Here is a 12,055-nt window from a genome sequence, read left to right as displayed (position 1 = left end):
ATAGCCATCTAAAAAACAAACATGTGAGCGACCAGTTAACCTTTCTAGCATTTGATCCATGAATGGAAGAGGGTATTGGTCTTTTTTAGTGGCTTTATTCAGTTTCCTATAATCTATACAAACCCGTCAGCCGTTCTGCACCCTTGTAGGAATTTTCAACCCTTCTTCGTTGGTAACTATTGTGGTTCCTCCCTTTTTAGGGACAACATAAATTGGACTTACCCATTTCGAATCGGCTATAGGATAAATAACATCGGCTTCCAACCATTTTAAAATTTCAGTCTTAACTACCTCCATTATTGGTGGATTCAAGCCGCGTTGGGGGTCTCTTTTAGGGACTGAATCAGGTTCTAAGGCTATCTTGTGAATGCATAAAGTCGTACTAAGCCCCCTGATATCGGCTAGTGTCCAACCGAAGGCTTCTCTATGCTCTTTAAGAACTCTAAACAGCTTGGATTCTTGGATTTCGATTAAGGCATTCGACACTATCAATGGTAAAGTTTGATTCTCCCCCAAATAAATGTACTTTAAAGTTTTGGGCAGCTCTTTTAACTCTAATTTAGGTGGCGAAATCAATGAAGGAATTTGCTTACCAGTCACCGTAAGGCTAGGGAGAACCGGCTTGAATCGTGTCAATTTGGGCGAGTCTAATGCACTAACTGAGTCAATTAAAGAATCAGAAACGATAAATTCATGCTCATCAATATCGAAAATGCCTTTAGCTAGAACGCTTTTCAACTCGTCCTCATCCCCTAATTCATAAACATCTTGAACAAAATTATCGATTACATCAAGAGTAAACACATAATTAATATCAGTGGGATATCTCATAGCATCAAATATATTAAATTTAATTATCTCACCATCAAATTCCATAGTTAAATTCCCTTTATGCACATCAATTTTCGTTCTAGTTGTCTTAAGGAAAGGTCTACCTAAGAGTAAGGGTACATCAACCGAATTATCATTAGGTCCCATGTCTAAAACATAAAAATCAGTTGGAAAGACTAACTCATTTACTTGCAATAGAACATCTTCTAAAACGGCATCAGGGTAGGCATTACTCCTATCCGCAAGTTGAATTATCAGTCCTGTGTCTTTTAATGCACCTAATTGAACTTTATCGTAGATACTCCTAGGCATGACATTTATAGAAGCTCCTAACTCAAGCATAGCTCTATCAAGTTTAAGGTCTCCTATCTTACAAGGTATCGAAACATTCCCGGATCTTTGCATTTAGGTGGGAGTTTCTTTTGAAATACCACAGATACATTTTCGCCTAAGCTAATCTTCTCATTTCCAATTAATTTCCTTTTAGATGTGCATAATTCTTTCAAAAACTTAGCATATCTAGGAACTTGTTTAATTGCATCAATTAATGGCATATTAACTTGTACCTTGCGAAAAGTTTCCAGAATTTCAGCATTGATGTCGTCTGACTTTTCCTTCCTCAAGCGCTGTGGAAATGGCGCCTTCGGCACATAAGACTGAGGTTGGTTATTATCGTTTTGACTTGCTTGTGCTCGAAGCTCGGGAACCCTTATTTCCTACTCAAAATTTACTGCATTGTGCGAAACAGTGTGATGTTGTAAACGTGATTTCCCTGCTTCCTTTGGAGCTGCTTGCGACGGTTGTAAATCAGCAGTTGGCAAGGCTAAATTCTCCTCTGCTCTATCACTAAATCGAACCTTTTTTACCTCAGTTTTGTCTTCCTCGCCGCTGCTTTGGACCTTCTTTAGTATCGATCTCAACTCCTTCCCACTTCGCAAGGTTATAGCATTGACATTATCCCTCGGATTCACCACGGGCTGTGATGGTAACCGGTTATTTACCTGTGCTTGCAAGTTCCCAAGATTAACGTCGGTCAACGAGGCTCTGGTTTGCAATTGCTTCACGGCCGATTCCAAAGACTGAAACCTTCCATCAGTTTCCTTCTTCTGGTCAGCCATCATCTTCAACATTTGTTCAAGCATGGTATGAGTCTTAGTTTCAACACTAAAATTTTGATGGTTTGGTTGTGACGTATTATATGGTTGGGAATTTTGCTGCTCAAATCCTGGAGGGATAGCTCGGTTTTGATATCTAAAATTAGGGCAATCTCTCCATCTCTCATTATAAGTAGCCGAGTATGGATCATACCTTCTCTAATTTGGAAAAACGACATTAGCCTCCCCTTCTTGTAATGTTGGACACATATCTGTGGTATGTCCTTCGAAACAACAAATGCCACATAGTGAAGCTTTCGCATTACCTCTAGTCATCAACTTACTCACCATAGCTGTTAAATTAGCTAATTGAGCCTCCATCATACTTGACTGGCCCTCATCCATTCGTTTACCCAAGTCAGACCTCCTGAGTCTGAATTGTTGTGTATTCTGCACCATATTAGCTATCAAATTCTGGGCTTGCTCAGGTGTTTTATCAACCAATGCACCTCCACTCGTTGCATCAATCATTCCTCGATCTTGTGTGGTCAACCCCTCATAAAAATATTGCACTAAGAGCTGCTCACTAATTTGATGCTGCGGACAGCTTGCACATAACCGTTTAAATCTTTCCCAATACTCATATAGCGACTCACCTACCAGCTGCTTAATTCTACAAATTTCTTTCCTAATTGACCCTATCCTTGACGTTGGAAAAAACTTCTCAAGAAAAGCTTTATGTAACCCTACCCAAGTTGTGAATGAACCCGGCGGCATATAGTATAACTAGTCCTTTGCCAAACCTTGTAATGAGAAAGGGAAGGCTCAGAGCTTGATTTGTTCCTCTTTAATGCCATCTGGCTGCATAGTTGAACAAGTAATTATGAATTCATTAATATGACGGTAAGGGTCCTCACCTGGTAGTCCATTGAATTTCGGTAACAAATTCAGGAATCCCGAATTAAGCTTTAATGGCCTATCAAGGGCGGGATAAGTGATAGATGCGCAGCCAAGTTAGGTGCAGCCAATTGCTTCAAGGTCTGATTGGCCATGTCGATGTCCTCTAAATCGTTAGGCGAGTGGAGATTGTGAGATTCGGCTTGCTGATTGGTAATGTTAACAGGGAACTTCGATGTTCGTCGTCCGCTCCTTAATAACATATACTAAAGGAATTAATCTACCTGCATAGACAAAAACAAGAAAACAAAATAAGTTCTGAAAATCAAATAGATTTGACTACGTCGCTTCCCCGGCAACGGCGCCAAAATTTGGTAGCTGTCGTTTAAGACTACCAAATTTAATCCACTATTCAACCAAAATTAACTGGTAATATAGAGTAAATAAGGAATCGTCCCACGAAAAAGCTTGCGTAAAATCTATTTGAAGAGATGTGTAGTGAAAGTGATGTAAAATGCATGTGAGAAAGAAAATAATGGGGGGGGGAATTTATGTTTTTAAGTTTTGCTAAAAATAATCTAAGTTGCGAATAAGTTTTGGCTCAAATTATGAATGCTGAAAAATTACCAAGAGAAAGAATACTTAGTTATTGACGCCTTAATCCACCAAGCACAAGTCCTTTGTGACTTTAAATTATTTTAATAGACTAAATCAGCAGCAAGACTGAAAAATCACTTACGAAGCGACTTCCTATCTCTAGTAAAATTTATTTCAATTAGAAAACATTCATAATTGAGAATCTACCTTTAATTACCTATTCGTTAACCAATTAAAGGTGCATTAAGTATTTTAGAGACTTCACCTTGCATTAATCAAAGAAAAATCCTCCAGCGGCTTCTAAAATTAAATCCGTAATTGCTCTAATTAGCTGCAGGCCAATTAATCATCACCAACTCTAAGTCTAATTGAGAAATTCGATTACTCAATTTTCACTTAGATGATTATAAGATAATTCCTAAATTAAATAGCTGATCAATATAATTGATTTAGAAAAAAAAACTTCTCTGAACGTTAAAACGAGCAATTCAAGAATGCCAATTTCGAATTTAAAACAAAATAAAATTTCAAATTCCTTGTGCGAGGTTTCATAAGTGTCTAACTAAGCGTAAGTAATTTAGCCACTCATAGCAAGTAAAATAAAACCAAAATCAATTGTAAACAACATGAATTACAAATTTAGTTTTGGACAGGAAGAATCCCCAAGTTGTCGAGCTTCCCTTCTCTCAATTAGCTGAAACTTTGGGCTACTACTCACTGCCTGGTCGACTTTTGCTGATTCAATTGGAGGTTTTGCTTGCTCGAGTTCACGCTTATCTGCCCTGTTCTTCTCTATTTTTCCACACACCTTTTTCAGCTGCTGGTCACCTCTATTTATGGAGTAATAATAACCTCCAATAATTCAAAATAAAATTTGATCTTATCCCCCTTTATCCTAGCTGAACCCGTCGCATAAAAATAGCTTCAGCCTACTAGAGTTTTACTTTAATTAAACTCTTTAAGGCTGATTTGATTTCCTTGTTTCTATTAGAGTCGGCCACCGCTAGCAAGAAGGAAATTGAGAGAATTAATAATAATTCCCTTGCTGATTTTGTCGCATGTTTGGCCTGCTGTACTTCTAATTGGATCGAGTTTTCCTCTCTGTCCCAATGGCTTTTGTGGTAAATTTGGTCACTTAAATTTTATATTTTGATCATGTCAATTTAATTCTTCAAAACCAGCATGTCATCAACCTTCATCCAGCAGCTTTATTCATGAAAATTAATTCTAAATTGAGCTCATACGGACATCAAAATGTTCCTTACCTGCGCATGAATTAAAATTAACATTAATTTGTTGAATTGGAGTGAAATTAAATTATTACGGCATGGAATGTACTTAATCAATTTAGGCTGAATTATAACTTAATTGACCAAAGATTAATCAACAATTTAAATAATTTAATTGAATAAGTTAAGCTCAAAATTGAACTTAACACTTGGGTATATGCGAGTTGAGACCGCGAGCTCCCCCTAACATGTGCGAGTTGAGTACATGAGCTCCCCTTACGAGCACCCCTTGATGTGTGCGAACTGAGTCTATAAGCTCCCCTTGCTAGCACCCATTGCTGACTTCGTATTGGGAGGTTTGTACGTATCTATATGGTGGGCCCTAGCCAAGTCACAGGTAGGCGACCCGGAACTTATCTAATTTTCGAGTTGGTAACCATAAGCACATAACAAGAATATTTTTATATTTTTATATAAAAAAACATATACATAATAAAATTTAAACCGAACATATATATATTTTTAATTCTCTTCAAAAGATCCAACACTTACTGTTGTTGTTGAATGGAACAAACACATTTCAAATAAAGAAGAGGAAAACATTTTTTTATCCATGAAATATAATACTTAAATCTTATTCATAGATTCATTCTCCAAATGAAAATTGCAATATCAAAATACTTCAAATTAAATTAAACTTGACAAATCAATTCCTACCATCATAAAAAAATAACACGGTTTAAACGACAACAAGGGCAACGCTTTTTATTCTTCAGCCAATCCGCAATGCAAATATCATGAAAAGCATGCGAGCAAGGTGTGCATATCTACATATCTACATAAAACAAAATGCCAAATCTTAGTCATAAATTCTACATACGAATGAAAATCGTAGTATAAATATACTTCAAATTAAATTACACTAGCCAAACAAATTTCTACTGTCCATAAATTAATTTAAGAAAATTTACTTCTTACACAACAAAACTCTTTGTTTTATCTGAGTAAACAATAAAAATAGTCATTTTTATTTGCCTCAGATTATATTTTAGTCACGTATGTTTGAAATGTTACGTTTTAGTCATTTACGTTATCATTTTGTTACGAAATAGTCACTCTACTGTTAAACTCTGATACATCCCTAACAGTAGTCCTATGTGGCAATCCAAATGAATTTTAAATACCAACTTGGATATCCAGTTGCTGGGATGGAAATAAATTTTTAATTAAATAAATTTAATTTGGACTGTCACGTAGCACCGCCGTTAGAAAGGTAACAGAGTTTAACGGTAGAGTGACCATTTCGTAACAAAACGATAATGTAAGTGACTAAAACGTAACATTTCAAATATAAATGATTAAAATATAATATGAGACAAACAAAAATGATTATTTTTGTAGTTTACCCTTTAAATTATAGCCCATTCATCTACTACAACTTAAAACGACAATACGGGCAACGTTTCTTCTTCTTCAGCCAAGCCGCAATGCAAATATCATGTAAAGTATGCGAGCAAGGCATGCAAACCGCTTCACTACCCATCGCCAACTCTTCCAAACATATCGCACAATCCTTTCCTGACACTTCCACCATCAGTTTCACCAGTTTTTCCGTCGCCTGCTCCGCCCTCACCGTCCCTTCATCATCATCATCATCATCTGTGTCGTTATTTCCAAAGTCAGGCACATTGTCGACGACTGTCTCGATCCCCACCCGCATTCTCGAAACCTTGCTCCCTCCGTCCCTCACAGCCGCCGCCATTCGAACCGCAGAGGCCGCAATTTCTTCCACCGTGGACGTCTGAACCGGGACGCTCATGGAGTTGAGCATGTCCAGAACGGCGCCGTTTCCGTCGTTAATCAAATCCTCCAAAGGAAACTCGTGGATGACGTGAGAAATAATCCTCCCCACCTCCGAGAAAGTTTCGGCATCAACGCCGCCATTGCTCTCCACTATGATAAACGTGGCCTTAAGCTCGATTTCGAACATGGGAGAGGGCAAAGATTTGACGTTAGAAACGTGAAGGAAACTAATGTTTTCGGCTGCCATTGTTGAGAAAAAAATGGAAGAAAGCGATATAATTTATTAGAGAGAAAATGAAAGGAAAAACACAAAAAAGTATGAAGTGGATTTGATAGTAGGACACACACACGACAATGAAAGAGGTGAGTGGGCTCCGGAAATCGGAGGCTTATTTGATTTTCTTTACGTGGTTTACCATGCTTCTTGTCGTCGGCCATTTGGCGACAAAGCCCATCTTGTTGGATAAAATTAAGCCGACTTGGAGGAGCATGGATTGGATTTCTGGGCCCCGTTGAGGCATGCACCACCTTACTTTTAAACAACTTCTTAACCAATAATTGAATGATTATTATTATTTTATACTAACGATAATTTTTTTAAAAAAAATTGCAAGTAAAATTAAACATTTTTTTTATAAAATTGCGTTAAAAAATGGCCGACAACCCTCATAGTTGGATTGTGGGATTAGATCTGTGAAGTGGCAAGTTTGAAAAAGAAAGAAAAGATTTTAGGTGGTTTGAATTTTTATCTATTAATTACATTTTTTATTTAAAATATACTTTAAAATTTTAAAAATTAATGAAATTATTTTTTTAATATTAATTAAATTTCGATCACTACCGAAAGCTTTTTTTTTTTAATGAAAAATTCTTTTATTTTGATCTTTTAAAATTTCAATTTTCTTGTCCCATATGCATTCGGATTTTTTTTTCCAGTAGTCCATTAATGAGCAAAATAGCGGCGGGCTTCCAGGTGCCGACATGTTTTTTATTCTGCTCTGATAAAAAATGGCATAATATCAAGAATGGTCCCTATAATCTTAAAGCAAGGTTAAAAACCATCAAAACTTGGATTTAAAGAAAATCAAAGCATTACGTGCCTAAATTCTTTTTCTCTTTTTCCTTCTTCATCTTCTCAAATTTGGGGCTATTGGGATTTTTTTACTTCAACTGGATCTCTTTTTCATTTCCTCAATTCCAAATTTTGATGATTTTTAATTTTTCTTTTAAATATAGGGACCACTCTTGATATTATACCATTTTTTATTTGAGCAGAAAAAACAAATAAGTGCGGACCCATCTTTTCTTATTTCATATGTAAGAGAAAAAGGCAATGCATTGGTGGTTTTGGCCATTCTCCTACAGTTGCGCTTTTCAAATTTGTCAGTGACTCCCTTAAGTACTCAAAGCTTCTTTCTCTTCTTTCATGGAAAACTGAGAAAAATTTCCTTCTTCTCCGATTTACTTTCACCCATAAAATCTTGAAAGTCACCAATGTGAAAAGATAGATCATAACTTTAGCACACAAGGAGAATAAGAAGAAGGAAGTAGAGAAAACAAAGCACATGGAGGAAAGAGGTGAATACTTCATGCACTGGATGGTGAAGTCTAAAACAAGAAATAATTATAAAAGCTTTACCAGTTTTGAGCTTTCAGAATATTCAGTATCATCGGCATTGTTATTTTGCAGTCCATTTGGTTCCAAAGCGGCTTCTGATATTATGATTGCTTTCCATGGCTTTCTATAAAAGTTTGATTAAACTGCTCCCATAGATTAATGATATGATTATTCTGCTTGCTAAATGAGAAGCAAAATCTTCTGAGTTTCCAAGAGAAGTAAGCTTTGAGATAATTATCGAATTAGCGTGCTAATATGTTGGATCAATTTTTCACCTATTAATTTTGATTTTCTGCTATATTATTTATAAATTTCTGATTTGATTCAATTTTATAAATCGCTATTAATATTATTAAATTACCATTTTATGTTGATATATTTCATACCCAAATAATTCTATTTACCAATATGAAAATAAGTTCATGTATTCTTTTATTTAAATATGTATAATTGAATCAAAATTGAAGTTTTATTTTCATACATATAAACCACAATTCAAGTTTCATGTGTATAATTGCACCAAACCTATGTTCATATTTCAAATTGCACATTGGACTAAAATTAATGTATAAATTTGATATTTATCCTAAAAACTTTAATGTAAACTTTTGAAAAGAACAAATGTGAAATGATGACCAAACATAGAATGTATATAAGAGAAGATAAGAAGAATAAAATTCAAAATAAAATAAATTTATTATATTAAATTAAAAGAAATTAAAATAGTTAAACGTACATAAATTAATTTAACATTTCAAATACAAAAAAGAAATTCTATATCACCGGTCACATCTTAAACATACATTAGCTATTTTTGCCACTCAAAAAATTTAGGTATCAAATTGAAAAGAAAAGTTTAGATACTAAATTAACAAAAAAGTATTAAGTTCAAGCACCAAATATTATATCAAATCATTTTTTTAATAATCTTAGTTGAGGCGGAGGCCTCGCATCATTAAGCGCCCGGGTTTGAGTCTCACCGTGCACATTTATAATGTGTAGGTTTCCAACCCTATTATGTGTATGCCATGCATGCATTTTTTTTGAATTCTTTTCAGATTTGTTCGGTTCTTCATCTATTGTACTTTGAAATGGTTTAGCTTTATGCTATAGTTGTTCCAACATATATTTATGTTATAATTGTTTACATAATTTATTTGTAACAATAAACTTCAAAAGAAATTAACACCACATCACCTTATTCACAAATACTTTTATTTAGTATTGCTTTTCAAAATCAATTTTATGGTCAAAAGCACTTCTGGAGCTATAAGCGATGCTAAGCTGACAACTTTTTAAGCCAAAAATACATTAAACCCAAATATTTAAGTAATTTTTTAGTATTTGTGTTTGAAAAAAACACTTTTGAAGTCAAATGATGTTTTTAACCCTCATTTATAATCCAATATATTTTATGTAATATTTATATGAGATAAAATTATTTATTGAAGGTGAATATATATGAAAATAGTTGAACTTAGTAACTTATACCTACTTTGTACCTAAACTTTTTTTTTGGACCTAACTGGTACCTAACTTTAGAAACCGTAAGCTAACTTGGTACATTTTTTAGTACTTGGCTAACACCGTTAATTTTTTTAGTCTCAACCAATCAAGTTATGCCACGTGTATAGAAAATTAATCATATTGTGCCACGTGTAATAAAAGAAAAAATAATGTAATTTTCTATTTTCCTTTAATTTTTATTAATTAAAAATAAAAAAAATTAATTAATAAATTTTACAAATATCTTTTAAATAACATATTTAAATATTCCATCTCATCTTCTTCATTGTTTCTTTCCATGGTTTTGCTTTTCCCATTCACCATCACCATAATTGTTCATCATCTCTATTGCCATCACCAAACTCCATTCAAGTCCTTTGCTATGAGAGACTCCCTTCTTTTAAGTTCAATAATTTGATTTCTTAGCAAAATATTTAAAAATATCAAAATCCATCATTGAGCCTTGACCTCCTTTACCTCCGATTGTTTCCCCGTCTGTTAGATGGCCTCCGTTTTTTAGTATGTATTTCCTCTCACCAAGCTCTTCCTTCTCACCGTATAGATTGTCAAATGGACACTTGGAGACCCTCTGACAGTCAAACTTTGGCCATTCATTGGGTTTAAGACTTTTTTTTTGTGGCTGCTAATTTTCTTGGCTTCTTCCATTTGGTTTATTGTATTGTTGAAGTTTTTGTAATTGTGTGACTTTTGGGTATGGTGGTTCAACAATAGAAAAGTGAGTTCTATTGGGGTTAGGAGCCATGGGTATGGTGTTTTTCTTTGCAGATGTGATTTTATAGTGAAAGTTTAACTCCATTTATTTTGTTGGGGACCGACCTCTATAAATAACGAGAAAGAAGGAATAGAGAAAATTAGGCACAAATATTTGTGGAAAAACTCCTCTAATGAAGAGGATAAAAAACCACAAGCAAAAGAATACTTCACTAAATTAGCAAATAAACGAAGAGTACAAGATGAAGATAATAAAAAAACAAACCCAAACCCAATATGCAAAGCTCTTTGGCTAAAACACAAAATTCCCTTAAAACTCTCTTAAAGCTTTTTTTTAATCTTCTCTCTTAATCTTGATGTTATGAAGATGAAGATGTTATTCTAGGGTTACTAAGAACCTTTTTATAGGTTAAGATTAAAGTTCTAATCATACTAAAATACCTATAGTATAATCAGAGTTTAACTGGAAAAAGTAACCTTACTGATAGTCTAATTACGTGGCTGCTTATTAGAATTCGTCGCGTCGTCGCAATGTCTCAGGCTCCTCGTTGCGAAGTCACCTCTGCTTTGCTTTGTTTCAAATGTTGTCACATCGTTGCGACGTTGCGTGATTCCTCATCATGATGTCGCCCCTACTTTGACTCTGGTTTGACTGAAAAATGCGAGACACACTCTACAAATCTCCACATTGACTTGTATTTTACATTCCTCCTTTGTTGGGCCTTTGTCATGGGCCTGACTCCATCTTATCAAGATACTAACCAAGTCCAAACAGTGCTTGAACTTGGAAACTGGAAGTCTCTTATTCAAAATGGTCATACCTTTATTGATCATATGACCAAGTCGCATATGCGACAACCGAGTTGACTCCAACTCTATAATAAAAGAGGAATTTGTTGTTGCACTAGTCATTGTTGAACCCTGTAGAATATATAGATTGTCGGTTTTCTAACCTTTCATCCAACAAGAGTTCCACGAGATACTTTAATATCGCTTGACTTGATTGCGGTTCTACAATCGATCGAGTCTAACTTACCTAGGGACATGAGGTTTTTCTTTAAATCAAGCACATGTGCAACACTTGATAATCCCATCGTGCATTTTGATCTGAACAGTACCAATATTGATTATCTTATAGGGTGAATTATTTCCTATGAGCACAACTCCACTTTCAATTAGACTATATATGGAGAAGCAGTCCCTTTTCGGACACATATGGTAAGAACACCTTGAATCCAGGATCAACTCAGAAGTAAGCTAACACCTTTCGGTCTTTAACACCAGTAACCAATCATCACCATTTTCCTCAACCACACTAGCACTGGCTACCAATCTCTAGTTGCTCTCAGCTGCCCTATTGTTCCTATTTTGCAGCTTATAACACTTTGCCTTAACGTGACCTAACTTCTTGTAGTAGCCACATGTCTTGTCTCGTTTCTTCGACTTCAATCTAGTTTTGCTTCTTACAACCAAAATTGAGGCTTGCTCATCTGACTTGCTATTCGAACCTAACTCATTGTCAAGTTTATCTTTGCTCAACAAGTTTCCCTTCACATTTTTGAATGAGAGTTTATCTCTATCATAAATTAAAGTCTCACTGAAAGACTTACATGAAGGGGACAAAGAGTACAATAATAGTATAGCCTGATCTTCATCATCTATATTGGCCTTGACATTCTTCAGATCATTTAAGATAGAAACGAAATCACTTATGTGATCCCTAATGGACGCACCTTCGGTCATACACA

Source organism: Gossypium raimondii, chromosome 10, assembly GCF_025698545.1.
Source record: "Gossypium raimondii isolate GPD5lz chromosome 10, ASM2569854v1, whole genome shotgun sequence".
NCBI classification, from domain to species: domain Eukaryota; kingdom Viridiplantae; phylum Streptophyta; class Magnoliopsida; order Malvales; family Malvaceae; genus Gossypium; species Gossypium raimondii.
This window is presented reverse-complemented; position numbering follows the sequence as displayed.